At 58.4% G+C, this 24,543-nt stretch overlaps 1 protein-coding gene and 1 long non-coding RNA gene across 10 annotated transcripts in view; one reads left to right on the top strand and one right to left on the bottom strand.

The window, feature by feature from the left end:
* MPPED1 (metallophosphoesterase domain containing 1) overlaps positions 1-8,875 on the bottom strand; it is a 79,818-nt gene extending 70,943 nt beyond the window's left edge. Inside the window, exons 1-2 of one of the 5 annotated variants that reach the window (XM_070600600.1) lie at positions 7,494-7,643; positions 5,579-5,759 (exon numbers count right to left, since the gene is read on the bottom strand). The gene's annotated coding sequence lies outside the window, so the exon portion shown is untranslated. Of the gene's footprint in view, positions 1-2,715; positions 3,157-5,578; positions 5,760-7,493; positions 7,685-8,014; positions 8,074-8,678 lie in introns of those variants that run through there. The other 4 variants (XM_070600599.1, XM_070600601.1, XM_070600597.1 and 1 more) reach the window with 4 other exon arrangements.
* The window catches only part of LOC139080364 (uncharacterized), a 30,269-nt gene continuing 14,469 nt past the window's right edge, over positions 8,744-24,543 (top strand). For 2 of the 5 annotated variants that reach the window (XR_011534821.1, XR_011534824.1), the window contains exons 1-6: positions 8,744-8,882; positions 16,991-17,070; positions 17,641-17,795; positions 17,906-22,224; positions 22,766-23,239; positions 24,068-24,225. This is a non-coding gene — a long non-coding RNA (uncharacterized lncRNA). Of the gene's footprint in view, positions 8,883-16,990; positions 17,071-17,640; positions 17,796-17,905; positions 22,225-22,765; positions 24,226-24,543 lie in introns of all 5 variants that reach the window. The other 3 variants (XR_011534823.1, XR_011534820.1, XR_011534822.1) reach the window with 2 other exon arrangements.

Raw genomic sequence — 24,543 nt, 5'->3', positions numbered from 1 at the left:
CTCACCACTCCAGCCAAGCTCGCCACTCTGGGTTTCCCTGGCACACCGGGAGTCCTGCCTCTGAGCCTTCACACATGCTGTTCCCTCTGCCTGGAAGGCTCTGCACCACCCCCTCCTCTGTGCATGCACACCTATTCCCCCACCCTCCCCAGGCTGCATCCGGCACCTCTGCCCACACTCCCCAGGGCTTCTCCTGCCAAGCCTCCCAGCAGAGTCTCATCCCGTCTCTGAGCTGAACAAGAAGCCAGAGAATAAAACATCCATGAACGAATGAACGAGGGAGAGAGAGAAACTGCACGGCCCTCAAGTCTCACACCAGGAGTCAAAAGCGGCTTCAGCCTCCCTCCTTGGATTTCGGGTTTTTCATCTCTAAACATGAGGATGCTAAAACCGCCCTCCCAGAGCCACTGGGATGACAACAGTACATGGGACCTGCAAGGCACCTGGCCGGGGCCCAGTACACAGCAGGTGCTCACTAAATGCCTCTTCCAATGCGCTTAGGAAGTTCTGATGGAGCAGAGACTTTCAGATAATCAAGGGCCCCTCCTCCCCGCCTGGAAGCCAGGGCTCCAGGCCCCTTCCCTCCAGCCCGTGACAGGGTGAGTGACCGGTCATTTCACTTCTCAGGGTGCTGTGATCGGACCCACCAGGACGACCTGCCCCTGACTAGTTTTCCTGGACAAACTCCTCACCACCCCCTAGCAGGGCACCGCAAAGCACCGGTCAGCCTGAAACATCCACTGCCCCCACCCCAGAGCAGACCCTGTTCTGGGACCCAAATGACTCAGATGTGAAACTGACCCTCAGAGGGCTTGGGGCCCAGCAGGAGCAGCCAGACAGATACCAGCGCCGCTCAGAAGCCTGTGACAAGGGTGTTGAGGAGAGGGTCGTCTCCGAGAGGAAGGCCCCACCAAACTCTGTGGCCAGCCAGCACGTGCCAGGGAGGAGGGGCTGACAGGGCCTTGGCTGACACGCAGCATCTCAACAGCAGGTGGATTTTTGCAAAAGTGAGACCTGGGTCGTTCCAGGAGCGCAAATACGTCCACCAGACACACAGGGAAATCCACGAGCGTCTGCACTGCCACGTGCTGCTGATCTGCCGGCCAGAGAGATGGCCTTTGCCAGGCAGCATGAGGCACCCACGTCCACCCAGTACGGGCTATTCAAAGCCAGGGTGGGCCCGGGACAGTCCCAGTTAACGCCTGCTGTCATTACAACCAACATCCTCTCTGGCTCTCAAAAGTCCCCCCATTTCAGGGGCTGGCCCCGTGGCCGAGTGGTTAAGTTCGCGCGCTCTGCTGCAGGCGGCCCAGTGTTTCGTTGGTTCAAATCCTGGGCGTGGACATGGCACTGCTCATCAAACCACGCTGAGGCAGCGTCCCACATGCCACAACTAGAAGGACCCACAACAAAGAAGATACAACTATGTACCGGGGGGCTTTGGGGAGAAAAAGGAAAAAATAAAATCTTTAAAATAAATAAATAAATAAATAAATACAGGTTGGATTGTATTAAAAAAAAAAAAAAAAGTCCCCCCATTTCAACAGTCAAAAATGTCATAAAGGGGAAAGGTGACCGTAATCAAAGCCAACCCCCCCATTGAGGCAGCCACCCCCAAAAGGCACCCCGTCTTTCTCTTCCTGTCATTGTCATGTTTGTAGCTGTAACTGTGAGGCTAGGACAACGTGTTGTCCTGAGTCCAAAACTCAGATGACAATCACTGACTGCACGGGGACAACTGTCTAGTAACAGAAGCCACAGAGAAACCCCTGTCCCGACAGCTTCCAGCGGCAGGCCTTCCGACCGAGCCCGATGCCTGGCAGGCTCTCTCCAGGACTGCAGCCGCATCTCTTCTCCAACTCCTCCTCTCCTCCTTTAACTGTGAGTGGGGGCAGCCGGCAGCCCCAGCCGCTCCACCTGGCCAGCCCAGCGTGCAGGCGGTTGTCCCCGGCCGCCACCCAGAGCAGAGCTGAGAGAAAGGCAGCTCCGCGGAAGGCGCTGCTCACGGAGGCTTTTGTTGAGAACTTAGTTGCAATGTGGCGAAATGTCACCCAAAAACCACGCTAACCCCTCCTCAGTAGTCCCCTCTAAGCAAAACGCAGGAGAAATAATATTTAACAGAAAAGTCTCAAGGTGTGGGGGTTTGGGAATAATTCTTTCGCAAGCCAGGCTTCCATACAAGCTCAAAATCACTTTAAAATGATATTGTTTTTCCATGTTTTGCTTGAGCCTGAAAACATGCAATTGATGAGTCGACACTTGAAAATGTCATAAATGGTAAAAAATAAACAGAGAACTCAAAGAAAAGGGAAAAGAACAAATAGTCCAGTGGGAAAAAAAATCAGAGCCAGTCCCACATGTCCCTAAGATGACAGGCCTCGTGTTTGACCCCTTCTTCATCAGCCGGGCATTTCCGACGAAAGAAAGACCGGCCCGCCCTGGCCTCAGCAGCCAAGTGAGTGAGCTGACGGGCTGAGTCAATGAAGGAATCCACAAATATGAAAATCAGACCATAGTCCTTGAAAAAGGATCAACCACGAGTGACTTTAAAGCATTTGCCACTTAAAAACCTTTTAGCTGGGCCCATTTTGAATTATGACTACATGATTTTAAATTACACTTTCTAATTCCTCGCCCGCACCCCCCCAGCAGTCGCTGCCGCTTCATTTTCCAATTATGTACTTTTATTTCAGAATGATGAAGAGCACTACTTACTGGACCACGTCCTGTCTGCCACAAATAGCTGCTCACTTATTCCTTTAATTTTAGATATGAAGGCAGTCAGTTCGCCCGGCTGGTCTTCAGATTCTGAACCCTCTCCATTCCCAAAGCGCCCAGTGAGGCCCAAGATGCGAAGAAACCTACAAGGCTCAGGCTGAGAAATATGTTTGTAAACCAGCGCTCTGCTCCATAAATTATTATAATTCTTGGTGCTTTTCTATATCCGTCTAGCAGATCAGCAATCACATAAATAATAGTGAATAGACTGATTTTTCTTCTGCAAAGTGCTACGTCCTAGTTTTCAAAAATCAAGCACCCGGAGATTCACGTATCTGTGGAGTCGAAATACGGAGCTGCTCAGATCTGTTTCAAACATGCACACGGAGATGCCCGCACACAAAAGGAAATAAGAGGTAGATGTGTAAAAATCAGCCTTCTGCATCGCCTTCCCACATACACGTCAAGTCACACTCAGCCCTAACGGGGATTTGGGGGACACATGGGTGGGGAGGGAGGAAGCAAGCGGGTCTTGGTGGCACAGCGTTCAAACACAATTTGCAAAGAAAGTGAACGTGGATTTACAGTTCTCATGGAAATCTATTAAACAGATGTCACTGAAGCATAATCAAATCGGCACTATGGTAATCCTACACTTAACTCTGAGATTGGGGTTTTGCCATTTTTATGATCAGTTTAAGTTGTATTTTTTTGTGATCATGTGGGAATTTGCAATTAAGGATTAAACCTCCAAAGGAGGATCAATTAACTAAGGTGTGTGAATGACAAACTTACACGAGCCAAACTCCTCTCTCCGCCCCCCACAGCCGCCGGGTGCAGAGAGCGTGGGGTGGGGGAGAAAAGGCCTGCCTTGTCTACGAACACGGCACCGCCAAAGCGCGCTTCGCTGTGACGGGGAAAGGCAGAGCGTGCGGGGAAGGACTCACTTCTCAGGTAGCCGGTGCAATATGCTTTGCAGCCTCGCAGGCTGCGGTGCTGTGGGGAAATGCAGAAGAATGTAATGAAGGGGTAGCGACGGGGGTGTTGGGAGCCGGAATCAGGCATCAGGGTCTCCTTAAAGTGATGAAATTAGCACAGGCGATGCCAAGAGTCTTTCCGTGTGCATCAACGCTGGGCCGCAAACGTGTCTTGGAGGAGGGGATGAACATGGGAAGACCTGTCACAGAAGGAAACTTTCGGCGTGGACTGGATGGGGGAGAGAGGGACCCTACTCCATCCTTGGCTCTGAACTCACCCCGTAGCACAGTCAACCAGAGGCAGACTTTTTTTTTATTGTAGCTGCTTCTATTTATGATGTATGACCAGGCTGTGACGTTCAGCTGGCCAAGTTCACATGCAAGAAAACCCCCAAAGAGTAATTCACAGAAAGGCACGGGAAGATCAAAGAACATCTCAAGTCACTACCTGAGTTCCAAATTAAAACATATAATCCTAATTTGTTAAGGTGGTTGGTTTTTTTTTCTTCATAAGACGGGCTGCCCTCAAGGGCCATAGATATTTTAAATGATAAAAGGACATAACTAAATCTTGTCTCATTAGGGGGGGGAAAAGTCAAAATAAAGTAAAACATTTGCTTTGGCAGCAGAATGGCCAGGTCACCAGGGAGAGCCACACTGAATCAAATGATCCGAGTGACTATTTATGCCTCCCCTCCAACACCATCCCCCCGAAAAGGGGCCTCTCGTTTTCATCTTTCCTTGGGGTTGCTTCTGCTTTTTACATTTTCTTCACTTCTTCAGACCCAAGTCAAACAATTTCACTGGCAGTCTGGAGGGAAAGCTAGCTGGTGGTCTCACTCCGTGGGGACACCCACACCCCAGGAACCAGGGAATTGCTTTCAGAATGGCCCAGCATCATCTCAATGGCTCTTGCTACTTGAAACCTTGCTGCCCCTCACCTTCCTGCGCCCCAAGTGTTTGGCACATCTTATCCTAGAGGGTGAGACATCTGGCCAGAAGGAAGAGCCCACAAGCAGCCCCTCTCTCATCTGAGATGCCATTAACTGTGCTCTGCGGCCACAGAGCGAGCCTGAGAACCCACTCCTGGGCTGCTGCATCTGGGGAGCCCCTTTCCCCAGGGTCCCTTGCTCCAGAGGTGCAGGCAGACAAAGGTACCAATTGCCGAACGGAGAGATCTCAGGGAGAAGAAGAATGGAAAGCGGGGGGATGCTTGAAAAGACCCTTGTTCTGTTCCCGGCGAGGGAGGGGCGATGGGAGAGACATGTCACATTGTCACATTAAAGATTTTGACAGACAATTCAGGGATAACGCAGAAATTCCACCCCTAACTGCAGCTCGCCGCAACTTGAAAAGCATTAAGTAACCTCCACTAATTGCATGCTTTGCTGTGCATAATATTTACTTGTTAAAAGTCTTTGCCTGGCCAATTCATTCCTCTGCCCTGCTATTCATGATCAGTTCACAGGCCTGAAATTGGAAAAATGGAATCGTTTCGATAGATTAAAAGAGGATTGCACTCTGGGAGGGTTTTCTTTTTTCCACTCGTCCGGAACCGGCTCCCAGAATGCTGATTTTTCTCCCTGAGTGCCACCCCTCAGGGAATTCCTGCTACCGTCCTGAATTCCTCAGACAAGTACAGAAAGATGTGTCCTGGGTTAGGTGAGCACATGAGGGGCCATCACTGCCTGCAAGGGAATGCAGCAAGTTCAAGAAAAACAAATGAACTTAAATTACTTTCATTGAAGATTTAATAGTCTCACGGGTGGACTGGGAAATTTTTAAAAAGCAAGCTTTTCTTGAAAGGCTATTCTATCTGTCGGTCTATGCATTCCTGACACAGTTTGGGCACTAGCAGAAAGACCCCAAAGCCTGTTTTTTACCTAAACTTAGAACTGTTCCATCTGTCCATAAACACAACCCAACAGGCATCGGCTGGGGTGGTGGGGGGTGTGCACGACTCTAGGTGCACATACCGCAGTGACATCCGAGATACCGAATCCCACATGTAGGCTCCCCACATCGACATTACAGATCTACTTCAGTCCGGGTCTTCTGAAATTCCTGGGGCGGAGAAATAAATAGGAAGGCAGTTGAACTACTTCCGAATACACAATTAAACCTCTGTGACTGGATTACGGCCTTTTGACTAGCCATCAGCCAATTAATGTACTTCCAGCGAGCGAGCACTCAAATAGATGTAACCATTTCGCAGAAACCCATCTTGAGAAAAAAGATTTTACAAGTGTTGTGGGGCTGCCACTCGGAAAGCCAATTTGCAGGGAGCCGGCGTCGTGAAGCAGTTTATTATGCATGGCTCCCACACAGCGGTCCCCTGTACGCTGTGCCGGCTCCAGAATGCCTCCGGATCACCACCGGCTGGCTCGAAAGCCCCGTGTGCTCCCCCTCGCCAGAAGCCCGGCCTCAGCCCAGCCAAATCCGCCACCCCCTCCCCAAAAGGCCTCCTAGTGCCTTAGCTTCCATGGACCAGGGCCTGGCTTCCAACTTGGATGTGGCACTCAGCCGGTGGCCTCTTCGACATCCCCCAAAGCATTTTAGCTGACGTGACAAATTATTCATGAAGTTGGTTTAATTTTTTTCTTTTTTTTTTTTTTTTTGCAAAGACCAGTCAGGGTACTGACAATGATGGTGTCTGCCTGAGCCCCCCAGCGTGGCAGAGCCCTGCTGCCAAGGCTCCACCACCAGTCAAGCCCTGTAGAGCCAGCTCAACCATTCGCCAGCCGGCCCACTTTTGTTCCCTGGTTTAATTTCATAATTATTTGCCACTTAACAAGCTCTCCTCTGGGCTGTTTGACAGGGGCCTTGAAAATGGGGAGGGGGAGGCAACCAGCTCCTGGAGAGGAACTGAGAGAGGCTCGGATCCAGCACTGGGGGAGAGACATCCCAGAGAGGCCAGCTGGGCGGACTTGGGGGCCAGCTCCAGGGTGGGGCCTCCTCATCCCACCTCGGGCCACCCAGCCCAAGTGGAGAGGGAATGAAAGGGGATGGAGAATGGTGGACCTAGGACCCCAAGCCATGGCCTGCCATTGCCCCTGGACACATCAGCTCTCAGACTGACCCTTCTCTGTCTCCACCCTGGGCACGGGAGACTGCATAAATTCACTCTCCTGTAACAAGCCCCAGAATAAACACACAGGAGACAGGACTCCTTAGCAGGGGCATTCCATGAAATATTGCCTCTGAGGGCTAGGACCTGCCTGGTTAGCCACTGGCATGTATGTGCTATGTGTGCCTGGCACATAGCAGACAGTAATAAATATGTCTGGAATGAGTGAGTGGATGGATGGATGGATGGATGGATGAAGTTTCCAGCAATGCCTAGCAGAAGTGGCCACTAGACCAGCATTAGTCCCCTGTTACCTTGCCCCCAAGTACCAGAGGGGCTTCGCTGCACACAGTAGGCTCTCAACGACCACAGGCTGCTATTGTTATCCCCACCATCATCACTTGCACCCCACCAGTTCGCTTCTCCCCACCAGCTACTCCGCCAGCAGCCAGCAGCGACTGGCGAGCTGGGGAAAAGTTTCGCTGACCCCTCGGCCCCAGTCAGAGTCCAGCGCCCCGACCAAGCCCCCTCCCGGCGGCGCTCGCTCGGCGGTCAGGGCAGCGGGGGTGCCCGGCCGGGGCGCGGGCACCCGGCAAAGGCAGCCAAAGTAACTTTGCGGGCGCCCCTGCGCCGCGCCGCGAGCGGCCCCCCGCGCCTGGAGAGGGTCCCGGCCGCGCCCCCGCCCGCCCCGCGCCCGCGCCCCGGCCTGCGCCCCGCCGCCCCGGCCCTACCTGGCCCCGGGCTCGTCTTCGGCGGCCGCGGCGGCCGCGAGCAGCAGCGCACACGGAGGGAGGCAGGGGCCCGGCTCCGGGGAGGGCGGCGCGCAGGGGCGGGGGCTCCTCCGGCGGCGGCCGCCTCGCCGCGCGGCCGAGGCAGCAAGTGGGAGCCAGACTCCTCCTTCGGGGGGCGGGGGGCTCCCCGGCGCCCCCTCCTTCGCCCGCCCGCCGCGCGCCTCCGAGCCTCCCCGGCTGCCCCTCCCGCCGCCGCCCTCCCTCCCGCCTCCCCCCGCCTCCGCCCGCCCCGGCGCCGGGAGGAACGCGCTCGCGCCCTCGGGCCCGGGCCCAGCGCCGCCGCCCGCCGGGGCCCCCGCCGGGCCGGCCAGGCCTCGGCCCTCGGCCCTCGGCCCCCGCGCGGGCCCGGCGCCCGCATCCCGCCGCCCAGGGGAGGGGCGCGGGGCGGGCGGCCCGGACGGGGAAGGAGGAGCTGCCCGCTCTGCGGAAAAGGGCCGGGTGGCGGGCGGGGGCGCCCTCACCTCCGGATCGGCGGCCGCCGCAGCGGGCCCCGCGTGCTGGGGCGTGCGCGGCTCCTTCCGGAGCGCCGCGGCCCCCGCCCCCGGCCCAGACCCTCTCGGGGGTCGCGAGGGCCCCCTGCTCCGGACCCCTCCCGCGGGGCTCTGAGAATACCCCCTCCGCCCCCTTCTGGGGAGACGCCGACCCCAGCTCCTAAGCTGAATAGGCCCGGGGCCCCCTCCTGCGCCCCCATCTCTTCCGCCTGGGGGTCCCAGGTCCCCAGTCCCCACGTGCAGTGGGTGGCAGGCTGGGGCCTAACCCGGAGGGAGGCAGGGAGGCAGGTCAGGACCTGAGACCCCGGCCTGAGGAAGGCCCTGCCTTATGGGGGAAGGGAGAGCAACACCCCGGCCGCTGGGTCCCACCCGAGGAGTTTGAGAGGCCTGGGTGACCTCTGTCCCCCTGCCACCGGGGAGGGGGGCGAGGGAGGGGCCGCAGTGTCCACAGAGCCTTGTAGTCAGGTAGTCAGGACACAGGCCCGGCCCCTCTACTGAGAGGAGGTGAGAAGGGGGCATGGCCCCTCTGAGGCCCATATAAGGCACCTCAACAAATGTTTACGGGTCCCCTTCCCCCACCACACTCACATCGCACCGTGCCCACCACCCCCCCACCCCGCCCCACATTCATTACCGCTTCAGAGGCAGTCCCCCGACCCCCTGTGCCAGACCCTCAGGCTGGCCTGCCCTCGGGGAGAGCCCAGTCTGGTAGAGAGGCAGACAAGGAGGCAGAAAATTCCCCTCACGGGTGCAAGAGGGGACGTGGGGACAGCTACTCGGGGTGTCTTCTTGAAGGTGGATACAGCCCAACTGAATAAGTGCCTGCCAAGGAGAGAAGGTATGGAAAAGACATCCCAGGCAGGGGGAAGAGTGCATGCAAAGGCCTTGGCATGTTTGGAATGGCAGCTTCAGCGGTGCCGGAGAAAGGAGTGGGGGGAGGGGCAGGTGCCAGGTCAGGAGGAGCCTTGGCTGCCTGCCTAAGGGGGTAGACTTTATTAGGAGCAGTGGGGAGGCATAGAAAGTTTTTGAGCAGGGGCATGACATGGTCAGGTTTATGTTTTTGGAGTTTGCTCGGGTAGCCCTAACAGAGGAGGAGGAGGGGCTGGAGAGAAGGGGCTGGGGCTGCGGCGGAGGGAGGCCTGGGCTGCGGCCCTGAGGCCAGAGAGGGGGGCAGAGGTGGCCGAGGGAGCCTCCGGCGGGCACCCTCCTCCTCTTCCTTGTCTGTGGACCTCACTTCTATCCCCCCGTGCTGGGGCAATTCTGGGGCAGAGTGAAGGGGCCAGGCTGGAAATGCACCCCTACCCAGGCTAGTGGAAGGAGTGGTGGAGCAGCTGGTGGGGGCGGGTGCACAGCATGCAGGGGAGGAGGCCTGCATTTCTCCTCTGGAGCATGGAGCTGCCACACCGTCTCCCCCCAGGGTCAGTCCTGGGAAGCGGATTCCCCAGTGCCCTCACCCCGCCAGACAGGTCCCCCCACAGTTATTCACTCTGCCCCCAGGAGCCACCCTGACCTTTGCAGGTGCCCAGCTGGGGTCTGCCTGCCCTGTGAGTGTCAGAGCCCCAAGGTGGGGACTTCCCAACCAAGAAGAGAGGAGGGCGAGAGGAGCCACCTGGGAATTTAGGGGACAAAGCCCAGACTGCTACTGAGGAGAGATCCACTGTCAGCCCCACTGCTCAGGTGGCTGCAGCGTCCATTGGCACCTGTGTCGTCCTAGGAACCTGCAAGTGCCAGGCCTGCACTGGATGGCCAGGGAGACAAGGGGCACCCTCATGCAGCCCCTACCATCCAGCCGTGGCCAGTGAAAGGCCAAAGGGGAGACAGACCCAGGGCCCAGCCTGGACCAAGTATGGGGTGGTGGAGGGGGCGGAGCAGGGCATCCTGGAAGCGGGCGTGAGGGCTGGGCCTGGAAGAAAGGCAGAAGGTGGACAGGGGAGATGAGCCTGCCAGGAGCGACAGTCAGAGCTGCAGGTGCCCAGGAGGAGAAGCACGGGGAGGACAGGCAGGTGCGGACCCCTATAGGACTGGAGCATGCCATAGGGCAGGCCACATGGGGCCTTGAATGCCATACTCAGTGGGCCACGGGAGTCCCTGAGGACATTTGGGCAAGGTGCTCCATGGTGTCTGTGTCCCAGTGCCCAGGACAAGGCCATTGTCTATTGAGTGAGTGAGTGAATGAATGAATGAATGAATGTGGAGTATGAAGGACCGTCCCCAACTCGGCGGGGAGCACCTTTCTCTCCCGGGGCTGCAGGCCTCCTGAGCACAATGTCTCCGAGGGAGGTGACGGAAAACCACCATGCTGTCCTGGGAGACAGGGCTTTAGCTCAGTGGCCCACCGGATTCCACCTGCTGCCCGCCAAGGACAGAACCATAGCTTGGCCGTGGTCTCAGGAGCCCCCGGAGGACACATGGTTTGAGATAGTGGAGAATTTCTGGTCCTGGTCCCCGGGGCGAGAGCACAGAAGTTCCTGTGACACCCATCCTCCAAGGCCAGCTTCCTCACCACACCTCCAGTCCCTCCAGCCTTCCCCTCAGCTCCCAGAACACCATCGCTTACCTTCCCGGGACATGCGTTTATTGAGCACCTATTGTGTGTCTAGCACTCTAGCACTCCTTTGGAACAAAGCATGAGCTCCCCACCAAAGGGGCCTGCCATTGCCTGCATCACCAGTCCCAGGCACTGAGCTCTGAGCTTGACCCACACTACCCTGGTCCGGGCTGCTTCCTGGAGGTCGGACTCCCTCGGGCCCCACTCATCACACACGGCCTGGGGCTGAGCAGGTGCCCAGTGAATGGGCTCTGAAAGATGGGGAACGAGGAGCGCGGGGTGAGCAGGATGGTCCCACTCCTAAAAGAGCAACCAATCTGGCAAACACAGCAGACATTCTGCTTTTGGAAAAATTTAATAACACAGTGGCACTTGTTCCTGGAGACTAATAGAAACACTACCCAATTCCACACTGCGAAACCAGCCAGGGGATGGCTCCTCCGCTGCGATGCATTTCCCGGGCACCTACTATGTGCTGGAGGCGGGGGAGAGAAAGAGGAGAGCCAGACTGTCAGCCTCAGAGAGGCGGAAGGTTGGCAGATGTTCGTGACACAGGGAGAAGAGGGCACCTGAGGCAGGGGGACGGGCAGCAGATGCGGCCCAGGGACACTTAGAAGGAGGCGATGTGTGTGCCCCAGAGGAATACAACTCTACTGTGAGGATAAATGTGAGAGGAACAGGCCAGCAGAGGGACCAGCCTGTGCAAAGCCTCAGAGTCTCAAAGGAAGATGGTGTGATATCCCCTAGCCAAGAAATTCACCTTCCAGGAAGGTGCCCCGAGTCAGTAACTGCAGGCTGTTTATAGTAGCCCCAAATCGGAAACAAGCTAAATGCCCAGCCAGAGGGAATCAGTTTCAAAAATTATGGTATGTCCAGGGAATTTCAAGTAGCCAAATCACGTTGCTGAAATGTGATATGGCGGGAAAATGATATCCGTGCTCATCACACATCTCGTGAACAAGTGAAGGAGGCTACACAAGACAACACCTGATTCTGTGTTTTGAAAAATGAGAAAAGATGGTGGATAAGATTGTGGGGGTAAGATTTTAGGTGAATTTTAACTTTATTTACAGGATCTTCTTGTCTCCAGGTTTTCTATGATCATCAGAGTATCGTGAGGGATGGAGGGCCACATTCAGGGAGGGGTGTGAGGAGAGTGTGGGGTGCTTGTAGGGCAGCTGGGCTGAGCTGGAGCCCTGGGCAAGGCCCAGGCCTTGGGGCACCTGTAGTGCCTCATTGACAGAGATCTTAGGTCTTCCTTCTGTCCTCGGGTGCTCCATGGTGCCTGGCTCATCGCTGGCATGCAGGATGTAGTTATTATTCAGTAGATATTCACTGGGCTCCTACACCCTGCTAGGTGCTGTGTCAGGCCCTGGAAATCACGTGGCAGGGGAGGCCAGAGGATTTCAAGGGAGGTGGCAGTCTGCATGGGCCGGAGGGGTTGGGAGAGGTTCCCCGGAGGAGGTCACCTGGGCTGGGCCGGACGGATGAAGCTGGCTTTGCATCCCCACCTCTGCCCCATTACTCCCTTCAGGGTCTCTGTCTGCCAGCCCAGGTCTGTCTGGATCCTGACACTGCCCAGAGGCGGGTCAACTTCAATGCAGCTGTCTGGCATGGGCCTCATCCCTGACCTTCATCTAGGCCCAGAGCCCAGGTGGAAAGGCCATGCCCTGTCAGGGACCCCAGACCCTGCCCACCTCTGGTCGGGCTCGAGTACAGCCTCGGATGACTGCCCCAGCTCCTGCACCAGGCCCTGACCACTGGTTGAAATCCTGCCTCTGCCTCTGCCTCTCACAGCTCATGACTCTGAACCTCAGTCTCTTCTCCTTGATCACTGTAAAGTTGGTACAACAATCTCTGCCTTGAGGGCAGTGCACATAGAGTGCCCGGAACACAGTTGGCACTCAGCAAGTGGTGGCTGTTAACACTGTCACAGGTCTAGATACCAAGTCTGGGGATCTGGATTCTAAGTCAGTTCTGCCACTGACTTGCTTGGGACCTTGGGACATTCTCCTGTGTCTCTGAGCCTCTGTTTTCTCAACTTGAGAAAAGTGATGTAACAGCTCGCTCCCAGGCTTGCTCAAGACGAAATGACAAGATGTGGGAAGACCCCAGGAGCTCCTTCCTCCTGCTCCTAGCAGAGCTTCTGCCCAGACTGTTGTCCAGATGAGTCCCCTGCCCCGATCCGTTCCAGGGCACAACCCCCCATAGACCCTCTGGATCCATAGGACCCAGAAAGCCAGGTACAGAGAAGGGCCCTGCGTCAAGTGAGCTCCAGGACACTTAGCTGATCATTCCACAGGGGTCTGCCCCAGGCAGGTGGCCTGGAGGGTGAGGCATTTGTCACTGGACAAGTGGCCCAAGATACGTCTCAGAAATGGTGTCCCCTACCCCAGGCGAGACTGCCCCAGGATTGGCGTCCCCAGGAGCTGGACAGAGGCCAAGCTCAGGCAGGGCCAGCCACCCCCTGCAGGCTGCAGGAGCCAGAAGGATGCTGCAGCCCGCAGCCTTCCTGAGGAAGGGGTCAGCTCCTGGTGCCACTCCTGGTCACCAATAGTGTGGGTGGCCTAGGCTCCCAACACCCCTGGCCCGGCCCCTCCACGCTGCCTGCCAGGCCTTTGTTGTTTTTAGAGAACTTTTCCAGATTCCTTGCAGCTAGTTTATTTCTTACAACAGCCTGGGTGGGACCTCAGCTGGGGGCAACCTCCCCTGTGCAGGGAGACTAGCAGGCCCCTTTTACAGATGAAGAAACTGAGGTCCCAAGAGATTTCAAGACCTGTCCAGCCAGTATATGGTCAAGTTGGAACTGCAGGGCCAGTCTTCAGACTTTAGGACACCTGTTCTCTCCCATCCACCCTGCCCCCATCCAGGTGCCAGTCCATCTCCTTCCAGCACGACTAAAGGCCCCCAATACATCTAGGAACCATCCCAGCACTGCCAGGGGCTGCTGAGCTCCGCTGAGCTGTCCAGGGTCCTGGCCAGGCCCGGCCCTGCCCAGCAGCCTTCTCTCATCCTTCCCCAGACTGCCACCTCTTCTCACCTCCTGGATCTCAGAGAAGTGGGAACAGGTGAAGTTGGGCCCACCCCAGGGCTCCCGTGCCTGCACTCTCTGTGGGCCCTTGGATACCTCACTTCAACCTCAAAGCCTTGGTTTCCTTTTCTGGAAAATGGGTGCAATGTGGGGCAGGCCAGGAGGTGGTTCATATTCGATAAACTTCCAAAGATAGCACGGCCATCTCCTCTGGGCCAGGCAAAGTCAGAGACCCAGAGGGACTCGGACCCTGCCCTGCCCTTGAGCGAGGAGTCCAGATGGTGTAGGGCCTGGAAATTGACGGTGACCACACACTGCTGAGCAGAGGGGGACATGGGCTGGGGGAGTGCAGGGGACCTCCCATCCCTCCTGGGGGCAGAGAAGGGGAGGTACTCGGAGAGTGCCCAGTGACAAGTGCATTGGGGTTGGGGGGCCACGTAAGCAAAGGCCTGGAGGTAGGAGCCTAAGGGCAGCCTAGGGAGAGCGGGGCAGGGAGAGGGGGCAGCAGAGGCAGCACCTCTCCCAGCTCCACCTGTGAGCCCAGAGCAGAGCCCCAGGGGAGGCCAGTGGGGCCTGGCCAGATCCCTCACAGTGGATGGTGCAAAGCCAGGACAGGGATAGTGAAGAGGGGCCCTGGAGGGAGTACGACCAGGGCTCCGTGACTTACTGACAATAGTAAAAACAACAGCTAGTCCTGGGCACTTTTGCGTGTCCTCCTTCAATCCTCATGGCCCCCGCACCAATGCAGTGTGGCGTGGTGGGCAGAGGTGGCAGGATCCCGGCACAGTGGGGTCCACAGGCGGCCAACATCCCCCTCCAGCTGAGCTTATGATTCCTTCAATGTCCTTGAGCTCTGTGACCCCACCAGGAAAATAGGTGAGAGTACTGCCTGCCTCGTGGGGTCCTGTTGAGGACCAGGTGAAGTGGACTGTCCGTGGGCCCTGAAAACCAGGCCCTCTGTCCTTGGGGACATTTGACTTCACTGCTGGTGCTCACCAGACCTCTCTCAGGGCAGCTCTGGCATCTTCTGGGTCCCCTGTGTCTTCCTTTCTCTCAGGAACTGCCCCACCCCAATAACTGTGCAAAAGCAGCTTGGATTTAAGGGGACCAGGATGTGGGTGACCCCATCCCCACAAGGACCCCACAGGGGGCTCAGGTGCCACAGCCAGTAGCAGGAGTACCAGGTTCAAGTCAGGCTCTCTGACCTCCGAGGCAGGTCAATGGCAGTGCTGGAATCAAACCCAGAGAGGAGGGAACAACGTGGGGTTTGCTCCTGGGACCCAGGAAAGGGACAAGCGAAAGAGGTCCCAGCTCAGACGGGGAAGCCCAGATGCAGAGCTCCGCTGCCCCCGCCCACACAGGAGGCCTGTGGGAGGCTACGCTGAGATGCTCACAGCATGGGCCTGGGTCTCGGCTCAGGTATCCCGGCCCGAACCCAGCAGATAACAGGGCCCCAGGGTGAGCCAGACCCCGGAAAGAATGGCCTGGGGAGTAGAGAGCTGGGAGCTACAAGCACTAGGCAGCAGCTCAGAGGGCACTTGCTTCAAAGGCAGCGAGACCTGAAACCTGGGCATCCCCATGCCCTGCCTCCGGTCCCCCACTCCTGTGCCAGGCAGCACCCCAGGTCTTGTCCACCTGCCTCCTGAATCCAGTACCTCCCATCCTCACGGCCTTCCCTGGGCTCCCTGCTCCCCACACTGCAGTCAAGGTCACCTCCCCTACTTGCAAACCTCGATGGCTCCCCATTGCTCTTAAGTCTGTATCCTGCTGGCAGGGGGTGGGGTTGGGGGAAGCTCTGCCCATCTCGCCCAGGATGCACTTTGCCAGTAACCTACCTCTCCTGGGCGCCACCCACCCCCCAGGACGGTAACTGCTCTGCCCTCTACCTCGGCCCATGGCCAGTGTCAGGACCCTGAGCTGTGAACTTCCCATGGGCTCAAGAAGCAAGGGGGCAGCTGGGCAGACCTGCGGTGCAGCAGCGGGCGAGGCTGGGGCTTCCTGACCCCCAGGTGCGTTCCTGGAGCCCACTCCTGAAGCATCTCGAGCCCTGCCTCATTTCCCTCCTGCTGGAAGTCACCTCCCCAGCACCCTTCACCTGGGAGAGCAGGGCTGGAGGGGTGTCAGACCTGCCACTGGGGTCCTGGGCAGGGGAATTGACCTGTTGCCTCATCTGTGAAACAAGGGTTAAGGGTTAAAGGTTAAGGGTTAAAGATTAAGGGTTACCTGCCCCGTTAGTCTGTGCCGATCACTTGGGATAAGGAGTGTGAACTGCCTAGTGCTGGCTATGACTCTCAGTAAGTACAAACCAGTGCCAGTCCCCAGGAAACCCCCAGGCCCCTGCCCCAGCCCCTCCTTGACCACTGGTTGTCCCCATGCTACTCACTGCTGGACCCCAGCTTCATTCCCGCCGCCCAGCAGGCGCTCAGCAGACACTTGATGCACCAGATGCATCAGACACAGCAACCCCAGGAAGCACCCCCCACTTTTGTTGGTGCCTGAAAACCCCCCACTGGACCCGTTATCCTTGGTGAAAGGGGAAATCCCAGGGAGGCATTATGGGACCGTGGGGGCCGTGCCAGCCTCCTCCTGCAGACGCCCCCCAGCCCACCTCTTTCGGAAAGGAGGCCCCTCCCCGGCACTCCTGCAGGCCCTCAGGCCTCCACCTGCGTGTCTCCCGTGCCCATGGCTCCCTCTTCCCCAGGGGCCTGTTCCATCTTTGGGGTCTTACCTGTCAAAAGGCTCTTCCTTCTGTTGAGCTCACAGCTTCTTCCCCCCTTGCTCGCCACCCCACCTCCAGGGCTGCACGGCACCCTTGGCTCTCTCCAGGATGGCCCTGAGCAGGCCTGGGGCCGTCAGCAGAACTCCCTGAGTCTGCTCCCCCCCAGACCCACAGCCCCATCCTGCAGCTGTCCCCCAGCTAACACAGCCACCCCCCTGCCCACCTCAGTCCCCTTCTCCAGATGAGCCCCACGTTCTCTCTCCCCTCGAGGTGTGGCATCCAGACTGGCACTGAAATCAAATGCAACTCTTACACGGGCACGAGGCAAGGGAAGAAGCCAGCTAAGTAGTGTCTGCTGCTGTGTGGCAGTCATTCACACCCTAGTCTGAATGTTTCCTGCCATTTCCTACCAGTAGATTTGATTCAGAATCATCACAGATAGGTAGGGAGAGATCTCAGGCCCTTCTACTCCAGCCTCACCCTATTCCCTCACTGTACGAATAGGAAACAAAGCCCAGCTTGAGAAAGGAACCGAGGAGAGGGAATTCTCTGTCCCCAGATTAGAAGAAGGATAAACGGTCCTGAAGAGGAGGGTCAAGGGTAGAGGGGAGGAGGCCGAAAGCAGACTTCTGTGATTTCTCCATCCAGGATCGTGGATGCCAGAGACCACAGGGGCTGCCGATAAACCTTACCGCTCGAATTCATCAGGATAGTCACCCATTTCACAGGTGAGGAAAGTGAGGTCGGAGCTGTTGAGTGACTTGGCCAAAAGGTGCATTGCAACTGCCTCGATCTTCGTGACCCCGACCTCCAGGCACTTCCAGCCCTGACAGGCTCCGCAGGCAGCGTGGGGGGGAAGAGGAAGATGTGTGTGCACGTGCAGTCCCCAGGCCCCCGCCCCGATGGAACATCACCTGTTCGGCCTCCTCCTCACTCCCACGCGGGGCACCCTGCGCCGCCCTGCGCTGCAGCCACTCCCGGAGACGACAGAAGCCGCTGTGTTCCAGCACACACAGCCTGCCTTTGAGTCTCATGACCACCGGGAAAGGTGGCATTATTTCCAGTTTACAGATGACAAGCGGGGGCTAAGAGAATGGACTTGCCCAGGGTCACACCTTGAGTCCCTGGTAGGACTGGAGTGACACCCTGTTCCGGCACCGTTCCATCCCTGGGCCTCTGGCGCTCTACTGTGCCTGGGCCAGCAAGGCAGCCCCGGAAACAGCTCGAGCCCTACTCCTTCCCTTGTGTGCCCAGAGCAGACATCACTGATCAATTGCGCTGCTCTCTCCTGTTACCAGGATGCAGCTTCAGAATCCTGGCACAGGGCTCCTGGCAGCCACTGGGAAGGGTTGGCCCTGGAAACATCATCTACTGGCCTCTTCCAAAGGACCTGCTGGACCCGCTAAGCTCCTACCTGCCCACAGGACCGAGACAGGCATCTCTGCCCTGCCGGGTAACAGAGGCAGTCACTTCCCGCAGGGTTGGGCCTGGAGCTGACCCAGGACTCCCCGTGGTCCAGCAGAGCTCCCCAACACCCACAATGCCCTCTCTCTCTCCTCACAGCTCTCTGGGGCCTCCACCTCCTCACCTTGAAGATGACCATTCCTGGTACCCCACAGAACCACAGAGACCCCCATTGGCCTAAAGCCAAAACTGAGGCCACCCCTCCAGCCTCTGCCTCCCTCAGGGACCCCTCTAGCCAGCACGCCCCTCCTCCACATCTTCCCCACCCTCGGCGGACCAGCTCCTCCTCACCTGCATTCAAACTTGCTCGTGTCTCCTGACCTAAGAGATAAGACCTCTGCCCCTTCCACATCACCCTCCAGCCATCGGCCATCTCCTCCCCCTTCTCAACCAAGTTTCCTGAGAAAGGCCTTGACGCGTGCCATCTCCACTCTGCTGCCATCCCAGCCCTTTCCTTGGACAAGGCAGGTCACCAATGGCCTCCTGGTGTCCACCGCGGTCCTGCTCGTCCCCAGCCATGTGGGCCTCTCCCCCTGCTCTCAGGACAGAGTCCGGCCTCCTAGCCATGGCCCTTGACTCTGCCTGTCCCAATCCTGGGGACATCCCCATGCCCCACCCTCACTCTACTCTCTAGACACACCTACCGACTTCCTTCTCACTGGCTCTGGGCCTCCATGCCGGCTCAGTCCTCTGCCCCCCTGGGAAACAACCCCAGCAGCAACCATAAGCTACGGTTTATTTAGAACGACTGCGGGCCGGGCATCGTGGTGAGCAGAGCTTAGCCCATCCCGTCCTCCATCAATCCCTTCTATTCATTGACTCCAGAAACTTTCACTGACCATCTACAATGTGCCGCATCCCTTTGTAAGCACTAGGGCACGGCTGTCAACTGAGCTGTAGGCATTATTGTTCCAATTGTACAGGTGTGGAAACTGAGGCTCAGAGAGGCTAAGTGACCTGTCTGGGCTCACACAGCCATGAGGTGGGCTCCACGTGTGACATCCACACCTGCCCCCGTGCCATGGCCTCCCTGTGGGCCACCTGCTCCAAGTCAGCCCCAACGCTGCCCACCCCCCACCTCCCACTCCCCTCAGCTGCCCCTGGATCCCAGCACCCTCAGTGCTTTGTTCTCCTCCCTGGGCGCCCCCCCCCCAGCCCAGACTATCCCCACCGCCGGGCCGCCAGCCTGGCTGCTGTCTCTCCGGGAGCCGCTGCCAAGCCGTCAGCTCCTTTCATCGCCCCAAGGCAGCCAGAGGGAGCGCCAGCAGCAGCCTTGGCACACGCCCGCTCCGGCCACTCCCGGCGTGTTCTCAGACACAGACGCCAGCCCAGCGGGGCGGGCACCCAGCTCCGAGCCCACGGCTGCAACAAGGAAGGGTCACTGGGGGACCCAGCCCCCTCATTACACGTCAGGAAACCTGGGCTGGGGATCAGCCAGGCCTCCTTTGAAACTGTCTAGCCAAATCAGCCCGTCAGAGTGGCGATCAGATGTCCATGGGAGGCGGTTCCCTCTGCTGGAATGTTCTCCATCCCTCCCCCACCGGCCAGCCCCTCAGGGCTCAGCGAGGGCAGGCCCTTCCTCAGAGGCCCTGACCTTCACCCAGGGCCAAGCTCCCTCTTAGCACTCATAGCACCCAGCCCAGGCGCCTGGCTGTCAGCCCAGATGGGCACCTAAGCTAAGGAAGCTTGGGGGAGGGACGGGGGACCTCGCAGGGCTCCCCGTGGGTCCACTTGGTGGTCCTGCTCCTCCCGACATGTGGGCACAGGCTGGCCTTCCAGGACTTCCGTGTTTGGCTCCTGGAGGCAGGACCCCTGTCCCCATCCTGACTCCGGGCACCCAGAGGCAGCCGAGAGCTGGGCAGGGGGATACCCAACTCCACGGAGATGCCCATGGCCTCAGGAAACTCTGTCCCACGCCCTTGGCTTTGAGGTGAGGATAAGAGAGCCCAGCCCTGGCTCCAGGATCACCTCCATAGAGTCCGTCCTGGGTCTCTGAGCCTTCACTTCCTCCTCTGCCAAACGGATTCTGATTCTTCCTGGTCAGGCTGCTGACAGGTGAGCCAAGGTGATAGACACAGGCCCTGCCCTTCCGCGCCCTCCTGCTGCCCTCCTTTCAGAGTGAGAAAGCTGTGAGCTGGGTGAGAGCCCCTGGAGAGAGGCAAAGGTGGCCAGCCTGTCCTCTCTGGGGCCTCCCTCTGCCCCTTCCGGGCGTCATGGAGAAAAGCAGGCAGTCCAAGACTGGCAGGAGGCAGGGTACCTCCTGGCGGCAGGGGTCTTTGGCTGGCCGCACTGGCCAGGCAGCGAGGGAGGGAGTGTCTGCAACAGGAACCACATCTGAGGAGCTAAGGAAAAGGGCTGTGATGTGTGAGGACAGTAAGTTGAAGGAAGAGTGAGAAAGAAGCATGTGGAAGGGAGAGACCCTAGTGGCTCCGAGACCCTGGCCCCTGCAGCCATCAGTGCCCACCAGGCCGGCCCACTCCAGACTCCGGGTCTCCCAGTTCCGGCTTCAGCTTCAGGGAGAGAATCCCACTGGGCTGCGCTTGGGTCATGTGTCCAGCCTGCACCAATCAACCAAGGTGGAGTTGGGGTCACACAGCAGAGAGTGAGCCTGGCCAATCCCAGAGAGGGGAGAAACTGTGGGCGGGGCAGCCACTGACAGGTGGCTCCTCATTTTACAGGTGGGAGGTAGACAGGCCCCCAGGGCAACTGTCCCTCGGTAATGTGTCCCGGAATCCTTGGACCAACCCGAAGGCCCAGGGTGGGAGGGAGCCAGTGTGCTCCTGAAGGGAGGAGAGGTGGGGCAAGGCTCCCAGGTGGGCCCCAGCGCAGGGAGCAGGCAGGTAAGATGAGGTCCCTGTTTTGAGCAATGACGCTGGTGATGAGGCCAGGAGTTGATCCAGGAGGACGGAGGGAGTGGATGCAGGACAGGGTGAGGAGGGTTAAGAGCATGACCTGGGCCATCCGGGTCAGGTGGAGGGAGAGGAGCCACCGGCCAGGGCTCCAGGACACACGATGGTGCTTGCTGGGTGACACAGAGGATCGAGTGGGAAGCCAGCCAGCAGCAGGACCAACAGTTCAGTCTGAAACATCTTGAGCCCGAGGTTCTGTGGTCCACTTGGGAGAGAAGGTGAGAGGGTGGTGGCCACAGGGGAGAGAGGCCTGGGCTGCCATTGGGGACTGGGGGGGACTGACATGGACAGAGGTGGCCTGCGAGGTCAGAAGAGTGGTCAAGACCACATGGGAGATGCCTGGAAAAGAAGGGAGGCCGGGACTGAGTCCTGAGGAACGCAGCATTCAAGAGAGGAGTGCCGGAGGAACAGCGGGGAAGCGGAGGAGCGTGGGGAGGGGCGAGAGTCAGGCCAGGGGGCTAGACCGGGAGGGCCCCAGGAAGAGAACTGGACCTGACAACCGGGAGGCCAGAGGAAGCCTTGAGGAAGGGTCCCCTCACAGGGGCTGGGGTTATGGAAGTGAGACAGGAGACACCCACCCAAACAGGGCATCTCTCTGTGCCCCTGATTCTCTGTACTTGGGAGCAATTCTCCGTTGTGTTGAGAATAATGACCCCAATGTCCATCGGGGCAGAGATTTCTTCAGTTAGCGTCTGAAACATGTTGGGAGATAGCCACCTTCTATTCCCAGGGCTCCCTAGTAAGCCGAGGTTACCCCATTTTACAGAAGGGAAAACAAGCAGAAGCAGCTCATCAAAGGACACACAGCACATGGGAGGCAGAGCTGGGACCAGGGCTAAGGACCCTGGTAGCCAACCCAGCATTGTCTCCTCCTGACCTTGTCCGCGCTCCAGGTGATGCTGGGAGTGAAGGTCACCGCCACAAGGGAGTAAGAGCATCTCTGGTTAGACTTCCTCTCCCCAGGCCTCAGCCCCTCCATCCAGGAGCCTGAGCTGGGCCTCTGCTTGGCCGTGATGCCCTCTCTCTGGATCCACCCAATGAGGTCAAGAAGGTGCCCCAGCTCTCCCGGCGAGGGCTGGGATGTCCTGGGTGGATGCCCACTCTGGTCAGTTGCCAGCATCTAGACTCCCCACACACCAGCAACTTCAGGAAGGAGGCACAAGGGCAGACAGGCTCTCAGATGGGCACAATTCCAGGGCCGTCATGGCTTCCGGGAGCTTGATGGGGCCAGGTTCAAATCCTGGCTCTTCCACTTGCTACCTGAATGACCTCAGACAAGTGTGAACCGCATGTCAGAGCCTTCATTTCCTCATCTGTATTGTAGAGGATCGATGTGCCTATCTCCCAGGGCTGCTGGCAGGATTAGATAGGTTGCCCTTCGAACAGTCACCTGGAAGCAGGGGGAGGAGCCTGTTCATGTTGGGCGTTGACCAACAAGAACCAGCAAGAGAGATGAAGATGGATCTGCCCTCGCACAGCTGCAGCAGACTCGCACACTTGGAGGCAACAGTAAGCTGGGCGGTGCAGTGGGACCTCCAGGGCCCACCTTTTCCTATAAATATGAGCCAGCACTCCTCGCTTCCTTGCCTTTGCCCGTGCTGTGCCCTGGGCTGGTGTGCCCGGGTGGTACCTGTCCTTCGAGGCCGGTATCTGCACACTCTGGCTGACATGTCTTAACACGGAGACAGTCACATTGTTCCAGCTGAGCTTCTCTCTTTGACGGGGGTCATTGGTACCACACAGATGGCCCCTTTGAAGCTCATGTTCCAAACAAGCAGCCACCCACGGGCCCGGGAGGCCCTAGGGAGCCAAGGGGACCCCCCACCGCTCTCGCCTGGCACCGAGGGAGGGCGGGCAGGACCGGGCAGCCCCATGCAGGAAGCCGGGTGTTTACACTGCAAACAGGGGCTGAGGGGAGACTGCGCTGGGGACTCAGCGTTGGGGAGCTACAGACGCCCGGGGGCCAGGCAGCATGTTTGTCCTGGTCCCCGGGGGTTCTGGCCACCTCCCACAGCCCAGAGCTTGATTGTCTCTATCTGTTCTCCCCCAGTGTGACGTGGAGAGACACACTTTATGTCCATGTTGTTGGGGGAGCAGCCTGTGCCGTCCCTCGGTGAGCTGGCATCCTCCTGGCCCTGCTGAGCAAGTGAGCAGAGATGCGGGGCCAGCCCGGCTCCCAGCCCTGCTACTCCAGCCTCATCAGCCCCACTCCCTCTCTGGCCTTGCCTCCCTCCTTCAGCACCACCCCGGACTGCGCCAGCAAACCCCGCTCCATCCCTCATCCCTTTAACATCCCTTGGCCCTTGCGCCAAGCCCTGTGCTCAAGCCAGTGGGTGCAGGTGAAGGAGCTGGGTCCCTGTGCAGGGAGAGACAGAAGCTGTAAGAAGAGGCCAGCAGCCAGACACCCAGCCCCGCCGCTCCCCTGCTGGGTGACCTCGGGCAAGTCACTGCATTGCTCTGGGCCTGTTTCTTCATCTGTAAAACGGGATGATGCCAACCCTAACCTCCCCCTCGTGGGACCAGTGTGAGTATTAAATATAAGTCAGGGCAGGTGAAGTGTTCAGAAAGCGCTGGGCCCAGCATGCGGGCTGAGTAGGTGTCACTGTTGGTACCATCGCTGTCACCCTCGGTGCTGGGACAGTGGGTCCAGATGAGGAGAAAATGCTGCTTTATGCTCATTACTTCCATCCTCACAACCCCGCTAGAAGGCCACTGTCAGACCCAGAGAATAGAATAGGAAACTGAGGTCACACCAAAGCCACCAGACACTGTGCGTGAAGCCTGTGTTCGACCCACCTAGCCCGGTGATAAGGATGGGGCAGGATGAGGGGGGCAGTGCGCTGTCAGAGAGGGGGCTCCTGGGGGCTCTGCAGGACCCCGTGTCCCTGTGTCCTAGGAGGCCGGCAGCCCTGTGGCCTCATCTCGGTCAGGACCAGGCCAGCCATCCTGCCCACTGGTCCTCGGGTTCTGGCCCAACTGTCCCCTCCTCCTCGGAGAGGCCTTTGAGCCTCCCAGGGCACCAGCCCCAAAGGACAGCGCCCTCCAGGCCTTCCTTCCAGGCTGGTGAGACGTGTCTCAGCCGAGGTCATCTCTGTCATCACTCAGACCAGACGACGTGGGAGGCAGCCACGAGGAACTCCTGTCCTCTCTCAGAGCCCCCTCCCAGGGCCTCCTGCCCAGGTTTCCCTTTAGACCCATCTCGAGTCCCCCTGGGTGTCTTGAGTCCCAGGACCCGGCAGGGTGGTGGATCTCTGACAAGCAGAAACAAAGAGGAGGTGCTGGTAGAAGGAGCCCAGGCCGCCCCGAGGCCCGGGAGCAGCTGGGACCCAGCCTCGTTTCCTCGTCCGTGCAGCGAGAGCCACAGCACCTACAGGAGCCCCAGGGTCCTGAGGGAACCACCTTGAGCCTCAGTCTCCTCATCTGTAAACCGAGGCTGATGACTCCAGGCCCATGTCACAGGACCGCAGAGAGAAATGCCCGACATTGGGACTGTGGGGTCACAGGAACGTGGTAAGTGCTCAGCAGAAATGAACTACGCTTGTCGTCCTCGCTCCCTGAGTCCTCCTGCGAAATGATGGTGGAGCCCTGTGGCCATGCGGTGGTGCATGTAGGGGCTACAGAGAAGGGTGGGTATGCGGGACAGAGGCCTGGCAAAGGGGAAGGGCCCAGGTGAGGGGTTGGACAGACATGGATTCAAGCACTGACTCCATCATGTAAAAGCTGGGTGACCTTGGCCCTGTCATTTAACCTCTCTGAACCTCTTGGCAAGGATTAAATGGGAAAAAGTGTAGGAAGAGGTCGATGGAGTGTCTGCACACAGTAGGAGCT

This window comes from Equus przewalskii, chromosome 29, assembly GCF_037783145.1.
Source record: "Equus przewalskii isolate Varuska chromosome 29, EquPr2, whole genome shotgun sequence".
NCBI classification, from domain to species: domain Eukaryota; kingdom Metazoa; phylum Chordata; class Mammalia; order Perissodactyla; family Equidae; genus Equus; species Equus przewalskii.
The sequence above is the reverse complement of the archived record's forward strand: the minus strand, read 5'-3'. Positions and strand labels throughout refer to the sequence as shown.